We start from the raw sequence: 12,466 nt of genomic DNA, 5'->3' as shown, positions 1-12,466 counted from the left end.
TTTTCAGCAGCTTAGCCAGCATTTGCCCTATATAAAATCCTTTTAGTCAATCTTGTCAATGGATATTTACTGATTATTTAATGTGAGGTAAATACTGTGCTAGGCACTATGGATTTTTCCAAGATGAATCAGATACCAGATAAATTTACTCTCACCTGAGGCGGCAAGTCATGAATACTTCGGGAGCTAAATAGAAGTACATGTAAACCTTATCAAGCATCCCCAAACCTTCATAGGGTAGCACACGCTAAATGCCAAATGAGTATACACACAAGAAATGGAAACTCAGAGAAAGACAAACCCGTGACTTGTCTTCTCTGACAGTTGGCTAGCATCAAGGCCCTGCGATAATGTGACATGTCCTAGGCTACTAGGGCAATAGGGTAACAAACGATTATGGCAAATAGGAAAAGAAAGGCATAAGGGAAGGAGGGAAAAAGGAACATAGAAAAATCTCGGGCCAGAAGACCTACCTGATAAGTCCAGGTTTGATATCCACCTTCAACTTAAGTGAAGTTTCTTCATTTATCTTGGCCTCCATTTTGTTATCTGTAAAATGGGAACCATTTTATTATGTTCATTTTGCTCCAAAGAACAGAGACACACCCATGAAAACTTGAGTAAAGATGGTGAATATTATAAGGATACACAAATTGTGTAAGGGAGACAGAATCTCAGAGAAATCTGAAAATAGGTTCTTCTGTAGGATTGGGCCTCATGGAGATGGAATGGGAAGGCAGTTCTGTATTTAGGTCAAATGGAGGGGCTTTAGGATTGGGGATCCATGCATCTTCACTTTAGAGCTATATTTTTAGTTACACCTTAATTAACACTCTTTTCATTTCAAGCAATTGAAATACCAACTGAAAATGTTTTAAACAAAAAAGAAAATATACTGGCTCATGCAACTGAAAAATTAGTGTATGTGACAGCTTCAGACATAACCGGAGTCAGGCCCTGGCCAACAGGGCCAGGATTCAGTCCCTTTGGCTCCCTTGGCTCTGGTCTCCTTCATGTTGATCTTCTCTCATATGCCACAAGATGACCTGAAGGTTGTGAGCAGCTCCAGCCCTTTACCCAGGTCAAAGATAGGAAAGATAATGGCACTTCAAGTGGGTAATCTAGGGTAAGTGTACTAAATGGATGATGTTTGAAAGATCAAAGGTGGGGGAGGGGATAAGTTACCAAAACTTAGACAGGACTATCTCATAGGAGCTGTGATCTTCAGTTGAAGAGACCCCCACCAAGGAGAAGTCAGGGGAATAATACCCCAACCTCTCTCTTCTCCCTCCCTTGGATCTCTTGCTGGTACTTCTAATTGGCTGAACTCAACTAGAAGTTAGGGGAACTTATATTGTGCAGACCAGGTTTCTTCAGGGCATAGAGCAGGGGGAAGAAATGAGGAGAGTGGCTCATTCAAGACATCAAGTGCAACATCCCAGATTCAAGTCTAGCAGAAAAGGGCACAATTGTAAGCCAAAGTCCCAAGCTGTGTCTCCTTCATTCGGATTATATCCTGATCATCCCTGTAACTGAGGGAATGAAGCCTGGATGGGGCTAACTCATTCCACACATCTGGGAGTAGGGGAGGAGGTAGAGCCCCCAAGGAAAGTAGGGGTCACTATTACAAAAAGAAAGAAGCATGGATGTTAAATGGCATCTAAAGTGGCCATACTTCTCCATTTGTTATCCCATTTATACTTAAATATCTGTACTGGATAATTTTTTTTTTTTTTTCTGCAAAGGAGACCTATAAATAAGGTGAAAGATTTATGCGATCTGAAGAGAAACCAGAGTATGGGAGACCTATAAATAAATACAGCATGACTGAGACATGTGGTTGGGCCAGAAAGGCGGGGTAGAGGCAGGGGTAGGTTTTGGTAGAGGTAGGTTTTAGAAGAAAATCTGGTAATATTCCCCTATCACAGGACAAATGTAACCATTAATTGCATTCAACAACTTAGGTAGCTGATTTAGTTTATCTATGATGTTCTTGACAGTGATTTTTTTTTCCCCTTTGAAAGTTGTGGGAGCTGAGAGCTGCTGGCATACGTGCCTATGTTTCCTGCCTCCGTGCTAATTTGTTTTTCATTTTAGAGGTGGAAGAACTGAGTCACATATCTGTTAAATATTTTATCTAAGATCAGAGTTAATCAGGACAAGTACCTAGATATCCAAGTCAATGACAAAATATCTACGGCAATTCTGGGATCTTTTCCATGAAAGCATAGTGCCTCTTAAATTAGCTGATTGTCCCATATTTGTTGTATTATTCAAATTCCCTAGCATTTTGGGGTGTGTCCTCTCAGTATCTATGTTGAGGGAAGGTAGGTGGAAGTGTGGCTGGTTTTGAGGGGCCAAAAAAGCAATTCGGCTGAAATAGAAGGACAAAAGCATGGGGCAGGGGTGGGGGAGATGACACTGGAGAGGCAGGTGTCCAGGCTATTACGGGAAGACCTCATAAGATAAATTAACATGTGTAATTACTATTTAATTTTTAAAATTTACTAATTTGATCTCTTTTCATTGTATATTCAATGGTTTCTTCAATTTAAGGTAGTGGCATATTACTTTAATTACTATTAGTACATTTTTTAGTACTTATTACTGCTGATACATTTCATACAGCATGTAAAAATAGGGAAATTTTAAAATTTCTTAAAAAAGAGTTGCTTGATGAGCTCTACATTTAGTGGATGAAGATGAAGCCGGAAGTAGTTGCAGAAAAGGAATAAAGACAGAAGAAGGCTTGTGGTTGAAGCCCTTGCCAGAATAATCTATGGCATGAAGGTGTGAACCAGAAAATCACTGCAGGAAAGAGGAGGAAGTAATGCATATGAAAAAGTTTATAAAATAACTATCATCCTTGGTATATACACTGACACCCAGCTTATATACACTGACTGGCTGTATACATTTGGTGAAGTCTCTGGTTGTCATTTCCTCATCTATAAATGGGACAGGGTGGGTAATGGCAAAACCAGTTTATTGTGCAGCTTCATGGCAAATTTCAAGTTAGGACGTGGGAGGGCAGTACAGGCTAGTAGTTAAGTGTATATGCCATGGCATCAGTGCACCTGGTTTAAAATCCCGGCTCTGCCACCAGCTAGCTGAGGGACTTTCAGCAAGTTCCTTAGACTTTCTATTCCTTGGTTTTTCCATCTGTAAAGCATGAATGATAATAATGACCTATGGTGGAGGTTTTGTTGTGGGGTTAAGTGAGACGATCCAAATAAACCACTTAGTGGAGCATCTGGGTGTCTCGGTCGGTTGAGTGTCGGACTTTGGCTCAAGTCATAGTCTCATGGTTCATGAGTTTGAGCCTCACATCAGTGCAGAGCCAGCTTCAGATCCTCTGTCACCGTCTCTCTGCCCCTCCCCTTCTTATTCTCATTCTCTCTCTCTCAAATAAACAGAAAAAAAAAAAAAAGCACTTAGTATGTAGCATGTAGCAAGCACTGAATAAACGTCTTATTACAAGGAAGAACTTTGTAAACTTTGTTAAAAAAAAAAAAGAATCTAAGTACTATGACCGTGACTTGCAATTCTGACTATACGGAAACATCTCTTGAAGCTTCAGAAAAATGAATATGTCTGGGCCTTGCCCTACACCTACTGAATCAAGATCTATAGTTGTTTTTTTGTAATGTTTATTTTTGCGAGAGAGATAGAGAGAGACAGAGCATGAGCAGGGGAGGGGCAGAGAGAGAGGGAGACACAGAATCCAAAGCAGGCTCCAGGCTCTGAACTGTTAGCACAGAGCCCAATGCAGGGCTCAATTTACCCTGGCAGGACATGTTATCAGGATCCATTTCCTAATAATATCCATAAGGAGAACAAACACAGTCTTTAAGGAGACGATATAAGGGACCTGAAGCATCCTGAGCTTAACCTCTCCTTTTAAAAAGGTGTATGCTAATTATATGTCAAGTACCATGAATCACTTTATATGTATTGATTCATTCAATACCCACAACATCCTTATGAAGTAGGAATTTTTGTTTTTACAGATAAGGAAACTGAGGCACAGAGAGGTTAAGCAGCTCACCAAAAGTCACCCAGCTAAAAAGTGGCAGGGAGCACCAGTATTGGAAGGGCAGTCTTCTGGCTTGAACAACTACATCAAACGGATTCTCTCAAAGTTATAGTGTCTCTCACACATGTAACCTCTCTAAACCTCATTTTCCCTATCTGTAAAGTGTAACATTACTTCATAGGGGACTTGTGAAAATGAAGGGAGAGATTATATGTAGAGTACTTAGCAATGTATTTAGAATTTACTAAGCACCAAATGGAAGTCAGCCATTATTACTCATAATTTTAATATACTTATCACTAATTATTCAGTTACATGGAAATATAATGCAGGTTCCAGCTTAAGTCTAAGAATCTTAAGGGTCTGAGCCTATTTTCCTGCTGCTGAAGCAGGACACCTGATTCAAGGCAACGTGGGACCTGTTACTTGCATTAACTTCTGAACCTCTGTTCCTTTCCGGCACTCGCGTGTAAGGGTCCTTCGGTGCGCAGGAGGACTTGAAGAGGTACAGGGCCCATTTTGTTAGCAGCAACACAACAAGCTCTGTGCTTCAGTGCCTTCACCTAGGGACAAGCTGTGCTGCTCTGAGCGCCCCTTTAAGTAAAGGGAAAATGAATGGAGAGCAGGTGCGTCTTCTTCCAAAGAGAACTTCCCTCAGCTTTAACCTCTCAAGGAATTCAGATTGTTGGCCTGAGGAAAAGGGACAGAAAGAGAGAGAGAGGCCAATGAGAACAGTCTTGCCAGACAATACACATGACACACACTTCGTATAAATGCCTTTTATAGGCTGTGTGAGTCTCTAGGAAGAGGAGCTGAAGCAAAGTCAAGTTGATAAGGTCGATCACAGCCTAGTGGGACTGGCGAAACCCAGGTCACATAATATTTTGCAATTACTGGCACAGGCACTGGTAGAGTAGCGTGCTGAGAAAGAAAACAAAAGTGTGATCTGTAAGGCTGTGTGTGTACAATGCAGAAGACAAACCCACCTTCAGTTTCATGCCTCCTCAGCTCCAGCTGGCGTCAGCGGCTTCAATTAGTTTCTACCACAAAGCACCAGGGGGCGCCACAGAAGGCAGAAACTTTTGTTCAGAGACCACCCCCCCCCCACAACCCTCAGTGTTAGAAAATCCTCTCTGATCTTTATGTATGTATAAGGATGCTTATTATTAGTTCTTTTGATTTTTTTTTAAAAAATGAAATGACTGGGTGCCTAAGTTCACTGGCTAATACTTTTGGGCAAGGTGTGTAGCTCACAAATGGAAAAGCTAAAATAAGTAGGTGGTGTTGGAGAATGCAGAAGTAAAGGAGATTGCAGGTGATGAGTTAATTCATTTGTCAAACGTCTATTAGCTGCTTTCTGTGTGCCTGCCGGTTGGATGCTGTCAGTACCGCAATAAGTGAACACATGATTTCCCACTGAACCCATTAGTAATTCACAAGTCAAAATTTTCATAATGCTATTTGGAACCCTCCTTATCCCCTTCATCTATTCATCATTAAATGTCTTCACAGGAAGTGTATGGAAGGGATAAGCACAAAGGCCTTGCAGTAAGACAGCTGGGTTCGATTCCTAGTTCTGCCACTTTCCAGCTATTAACCTCTCTGGGCCCTCCTTTCGTCACTTGTGAACTGGGGTGGTTACAGTACCTACCTCATTGGGTGTTGTGCTTGGAACTGTGTCCTGTTTAAGAGCTCAGTGTCTATTTATTCACATTCAGATATTACCCATCCTTGGGAGTCCAGCTGAAATCACAGATGGAGAGATTAGGTCCTAAGGCATTTTTTGATATAATTATGCAAGCAAATAAATTCCCTTTTGTTTCAATCAAGTAAGTGGATCAACTGAAAGAATCCTGACTGATACGGCAGCTATATCTATTAATTTTTAATTTTTAAGTGTTTATTTACTTTTGAGAGAAAGAGAAAGAGAGAGACAGAGCATGATCAGGGGAAGGGCAGAGGGAGAAGAAGACCTAGAATCCAAAGCAGGCTCCAGGCTCTGAGCTGTCAGCACAGAGCCCAACACGGGGCCCGAACTCACAGACCGTGAGAACATGACCTGAAGTCGGACACTTAACCGACTGAGCCACCCAGGCCCCCCAATATTTATTAATTTTTAAACTTGTGTCAGTTTCTGTGCAAAATGCTCTACATATCTTTTAATTCTCATCAGAGCTCTATGAGGTAGAGATGAGATAGGTAGAGAGATATTATTCTCATTTTACAGATGAAACTGAGAGTAAAAACCATTAAGTAGCCTACCTAAGGTCATGTAACTAATAAATGGAAGAATCAAAATCTGAATCCATTTCTAGTCCTACTCTTATTACAAAATTGATATTCCCAGAAATGACAAAAAATATGCGCTGGTGCAACATGTTTAGAAAGCATGACTTCAGTCATTTGAGGCTGCATGTAACAGGCACATTTCCACATCACTAGAACCTTTACTGACTTTTCCTTTCCCTGAGTATGGGTCAAGGTCACTTTCAGAGCCCCCAGATTTATCCCTCTACCTACTATGCTCTCCTATTTAGTAACTGCCTTACTAGAATGAACAGTCTATGAAGGCAGGACTTTGTGTTGCTCACTGTTGTATCCCCAACATCGAGGATGATGCCTGACACAATATAGGTACTAAATAAATGTTTTCTGAATGAATGAATGAACAAATGTGGGTTAGCTTTCCTTGACCACATTGGACAACTTGGAGACTAGATTATTTGAGAACATTACACATTTGACAACATTGGTCAAAAATCCCTTTTCGTTTATTTCTTCTATATTGTCACATTGTAGGAGCTAAACACGCATGCACGAGCACACACACACTCACACACACAATGACTCATAGATATTTCAACTCTATCCTTAAAAGGAAATCCTTTCCTGCAGATTCCACAGCAGGATCCTGCGAGTGCCTGGTTAGTACATTGGAACTGAATGTGAGTGTTCCTAAACTCTGTTCTAGGTTCCATTGGCCCCAGTACAGAGCCTAAAAGATCTGGGGTCTCATCCTAGCCTTGCTAAGGCTGATCCTTTAGCTTCACTGAACCTCAGTTTCCTCAGGTGTAAAATAGGAATGATCTCTCAGCTTTTTGTGAGGATCAAACTGTGTCGTTATGAAAAGGCTGAAAAACCAAGCAAGATATATAAAGGAAGACATAAATTTAATATATACCATTGCTGGGTAAAAGAAGTTTAAAAAAAATCTCCTTTTGATGACTGAACTCCTTACAGTGATTGACTTGTGAAGGTAGCATAGGATTTGGCCAAATGCAAATTGGAAGTAATTTAGACAAATCTGATTTGGAAGAAAGCAATTAGGTTGAAATGAATTGAGTCACAGGACAATTCACCAAAATAATAGTTTGATGAGAAGACTTATTTTTCTCAGTTATTGGTTTTACAAAAATTGGTTGTTTTGGTTTACTTTGGGGAGAGAGGTTTTTTGTTTTTGGGTTTTTTTTTTAACATCTTTCAGCATTTTTGTCATTTTGAAGAATTTCTGTTTCTTTTCTTTTCCTATTAGGTCATTTGAAGTACTCCTTTGAGTTGGGTTTTTCATCAGTTTGGTCATTTGTTAAATGTGTTTCCTCTCAGGAGATCTGTTTAGCATTGATTAATTATTTATAACCGGGAATTCATAATTGAGTAATTATAAAAATGAATTGTCAGAACATAGTCAACTTCTTAGCTCAATCAATATTGCAGTTTCCCTTTCAAACATCTGAGCTCTGAGAAACTGGCTATTTTTGGGTCTTTTTACCACTTTTATGCAATTTACTGTTAAGAGAGAGCAATGAAGGGGAGAAAATCTTGAGTGCAGGGGAGGAAGCATTCAGGATTTCAGTGTGGACAAAGACACCATTATCTGCTAAGAGCCTTCTAAAACCTCAATTTAAATTTAAAACTAGAGGGCAAACTCAACGGTTGAAGTGCAAAAGGAAAGATTGGGTGGGAGGGAGGCAGGGAGAGGTATTTACTTGTCTTGATGTTGTAAATGCAGACAAAAACACAAGAGGGCAGTGCAGTGCTAAATATCTCAGAGCTGACTGCAAAGACTTCTAGACAAACAGGCCATTAGGAAAGAAAAAAGTCAAACTCCTAGAAATAGAGAGTGGGATGGTGTTTGTCAGGGGCTGGGAAGTGGGGGAAGTAGGGAAAGTTGATAAAAGGGTACACACTTTCTGTAAAATGGATGCCTTGGGACACAGGATTCTTGGGAGGATTAAATAAATGCATGAGAAGCGCTTGGGACAATATAGCAGCAGTATGACTGATTATTATTATCACCAAATTTTATTTTCACAACACTTACCATTTCTGAACAAAACAAGTAATACAAAATCTGATTACAACAGCAGACAGTTCATTTTCATCCTCATCCTGGGTGAAAAGTGTAATTATGTTAGGCCTGCCACATTCATTTTCAGGCTGAAAAACCATGTAATGACTATGGAGATCAGTATAACTCATTTGAATATAGAAATTAGAGTTCTTGCAGAGACACAGCCGATGAAAAGGTCCTATTATATATTAAAATGTTGTCATAGAGAGGTTTATGAGGGGCACCTGGTTGGCTCAGTCGGTAGAACATGCGACTCTTAATTTCAGGGTCGTGAGTTTGAGCCCCAAGGTGCGTGTTGAGATTACTTAAAAATAAAATCTTAAAAACACCACCACCACCAACAACAACAAAGAAAGGTTTCTGAGTAGAGCCAAGCAAGCCAAGAATTCATAATCCCATTTTTCTTGTCAAATCCCAATATCTGATTTAATAACAGTAGTAACGATAATGTTAGTGCTTATTTTTCCAAGCCTTCGTTGGTAAAAAGAATTCACCTGGGCATGCAACAGCCATCCTGCCATGATGTCAATCACAATAAATTACTGAGCTATGGATAAATCACTCAGCAAAAAAATGTTGGTTGGTGAGAGTTTTAAGAAAGGAGCATCAATGACCAGGAGTCACTGAAGCTCCCTTGTCCCCTGGCGATTATCGCATGAGAGTCTAATATTTAATAGCAGTAAATATTCTGCAGGTTCAGAGAAATTTCTACTATCATTACTGGCCTGGACAAATTCAGGCTGAATCAAGAATTCATTCGGGAATTAAAAAGTGGAAAGGCTTAAGTTTATTTTCAAATTTGTACATAAACAAAAGGAAGAGTGCAAAGTTAGCTGCTAGTATTTTGGGGTTTTGTTGTTGTTGATGATGATCTGAAATACTCTCCCTATAAGCATTTTAAAAATCTTACTTTTTATTAAAATGTAGCATCCTGCATTATATCCTTTTTGGTACAAATCCAACTACATGTAAATGAATGAAATGAAATGCAAACATAGTAATTAAGTTTTAAGATAAACATGTGCGTGTTGTGTTAAAATAATTTTACATGCTTATGAAGATAAAACACCCAAAACTCAAGCATTTATTTGAAGATGACATAATTTGGGCAATGTTCTTGCTTTGCTAATATAACAAAACACAATCTCCCCACATCTATGTTAGATTGGAGATGATTCACCACCCTCCCCTGTCACTTAAAAGCATCAGCTTTAATTAGCTCTCCTTATTACAAAATCATCATTCAGTTTTCCAATAGTGTACAAAAATGGATATCAAAAGCAATATCTTAAATTTATTGTGCTTTTGTAATGAAATGCACACTGCAACTATCTGAGTTGCAAGGACTATGTAGATAGGACTATACAACACAAAGCAAAAATATGTTCTTTGTAGGAAAACTAGTGATTTAAGTCAAACCTAGTCTAATTCTAAGAGAGTGATGCTTATAAACTTGGATAACTATGATTAGTGTCCACATTAATGACTTGATCTGTCAACCAAATTCTTCAATTTAAAGCTGGATAGCCCTTTCCCTTAGAACTGCATGGAGGAGATCACATACTTCCGACAGGGCCAACATGAATTCATTTGGTTGGTATTACTCTTTCCCTGGGATAAGATGGACTGCCAGAGAACATTAGTTCATTCTGCGGTCATGGTTCAAAAGTGAACCTAATTGTTAGCAAAACATGCTAACTGCCAGAAACAGATGCTTTAATATGGGTAAGTCATTCCTGACAATGTAATCAAAGCTCTTGGAATGAAGATGTACCCTTGAACTATGGATTCCAGAATTCCAGAATTTAAGAGTTGGAGGAATTTTTAAGCCATTTAGTTCTTCCTGCAGCCTCTTTTGGATTAAGGTGGAGAGTCTGACTTTGTAAAACTCCCCAAGATTCTATTCCTATCTTACTAATTGATTCTATGTGCTTACTAACACAAATGTTTAAGTCCTTCCCTGGAGTCCAGAGTGAATCCGGTATGCATGTAGAAAGCACACTGAACTTGGAATCAAAAGATCTGGACTTGACACTTTTTATTTTATTTTATTTTATTTTATTTTATTTTATTTTATTTTATTTTATTGTATCTTATTCATGTTTATTTATTTTTGAGAGAGAGAGAGAGAAACAGAGCTTGAGCAGGGGAGGGGCACAGGGAGAGGGAGACACAGAGTCTGAAGCAGCCTCCAGGCTCTGAGCTGTCAGCACAGAGCCCGACGCGGGGCTTGAACTCATGAATTGTGAGATCATGACCTGAGCCTAAGTCAGACGCTTAACCAACTGAGTCACTCAGGTGCACTGACACTTTCTATTTGATCTTCAGCAAATCCTTTATCCTTTCTGGAGTTCAGTTTCCTCATCTGTAAAGTAAAGCTAATAATCCTTACCTATCTCAAAGGAGGTTGTGGGAATCAAATGGGCTAAGGTATGTGACAACACACAGTAATTATAAAACTGCAGACATTTAGGAAGTTTATAAATAAGATTTAGGGTTTATATCTTAAATAATTATGCTACTCGGAATTTTGGTTATGATTGTTCTCAAGCTACACTAGACATACCCCTCACTCAGGGATCTGACACTTAGGCCTAAATTTTATAAAAGTTCCACATCCATCCACTGCTCTTAGACTCTTTTTAAGCAGTCTATGAACTGTCAGAATTACACAAATTAAGCTGTTACCAAAATGACTACTACTATTATACGAAGAGCCAGTGAGCCACCTGTTTAAGAAAAGCCTGAGGCTAGATTGTCTAATAAGGTCTGGGTTGAGGGATTTCTTCTTGGAACCTATAAAGCATATCCTTTATGAATAAATGTAGCTTCCAAGGAATTTGACCATCCAGAGAATCACACAGCCCTAACATGCTAGTCAGCATCCCCAAAGTCAAAGGCCCATATTGACAAGCAAAGTAGCAGGGGAAATATCTGCCATTTGCATTGTGCTTTCCAGTTTTCTACGCTCTTCCATATGCTACAAATCAAATGTGTATATGACTCTCATTATGGGAACACTCCCAGTAATTTGAGAAGTGGCAACAAAAGTAAGGAAGGAAATAGCATGAGTTAAACCACTTAAATATCTTGAAGCCAAACTGGAATATAGATTAAATACACAGATGTATACTAAGTTGAGCTATGACACTAATATCAATCAAAATATAAAGCTGTGCCATTTATACAGTGGAGTGAGGATTTGTACCCACTCAGCATTTATCCCCCCCCCCCCCAATTTCCTAACTTTCCTTTGGGAAAACATTACTCATTTTCTAGCATCTATGTACTTTTGGTAGTATTGGCCTCGTCTTTTGGTCTTAGGGTTGGCCCTGATTGCTCCGGGGCAATCTGAATAATCCTGACCTCTGTCATTATTCAGGATTAGTCCGATCCCAAGAAAACCTAAAAGTTTTGTTTGAAGGATACAGGAAGCATCTTTTCCTCCCAGGATGTGAATGAGAAAGTCCATAGCCCAGCATACTGCTGGAAGCCATTGTAAAACTAAGAATGAAGCCAACCCAGTGATAAATACTCAGAAGAGCAGAGAGAGCAGAGCAGAGAAGCATAGAGAAAAGAGGTGGAGCCCAATCCATCTCAGGGTTTTTCAGTTATGAAAGCCAATACCTTCTCTCTGTATTTAAGCTACTTTGAAATTGATTTTCTGTCCTTGCCACACAAATCATCCTAAATGATATATTTAATAAAGTACTTTCTCATTCTATATTCTATGACTGGACCTTCACAATGACTTGGTAGAGTGGGTCTTAGTGTCATCTCCCTTCTACAGAAGAGGAAAGAAGTCTCAGGTTTGTGAACTGCCTAACATCTGTCCATACCATGTAAGTGTTAGAGCCAGAAATGGAATCAGGTATTCTAGTCTAAAATAATTGCTTTTGAGTTGAACACGTCATGTTGAAATGCCAACCTCTGGGCAGATTTTTGAACTTTTATGACTTAGGCAACATATAAGATTTTGTAATTATTAATATTACTAAAATGGGGTAGGCACATATTATACAATCTAAAATCCCTATCTTTGGTCCTCGGGAGTGCTTGGATTCCTTAATTTTTAAATC

The 12,466-nt window shown here is 39.3% G+C and overlaps 1 protein-coding gene across 3 annotated transcripts in view; it reads right to left on the bottom strand.

The window, feature by feature from the left end:
* The window catches only part of HTATIP2 (HIV-1 Tat interactive protein 2), a 29,618-nt gene extending 17,691 nt beyond the window's left edge, over positions 1–11,927 (bottom strand). For 2 of the 3 annotated variants that reach the window (XM_030332245.1, XM_030332247.1), the window contains exon 1: positions 11,923–11,927. The gene's annotated coding sequence lies outside the window, so the exon portion shown is untranslated. Of the gene's footprint in view, positions 1–301; positions 308–11,922 lie in introns of all 3 variants that reach the window. The other variant, XM_030332246.1, reaches the window with a different exon arrangement.
* Between the last annotated feature and the right edge of the window lie 539 nt (positions 11,928–12,466).

This window comes from Lynx canadensis, chromosome D1 (assembly GCF_007474595.2).
Source record: "Lynx canadensis isolate LIC74 chromosome D1, mLynCan4.pri.v2, whole genome shotgun sequence".
NCBI classification, from domain to species: domain Eukaryota; kingdom Metazoa; phylum Chordata; class Mammalia; order Carnivora; family Felidae; genus Lynx; species Lynx canadensis.
The sequence above is the reverse complement of the archived record's forward strand: the minus strand, read 5'-3'. Positions and strand labels throughout refer to the sequence as shown.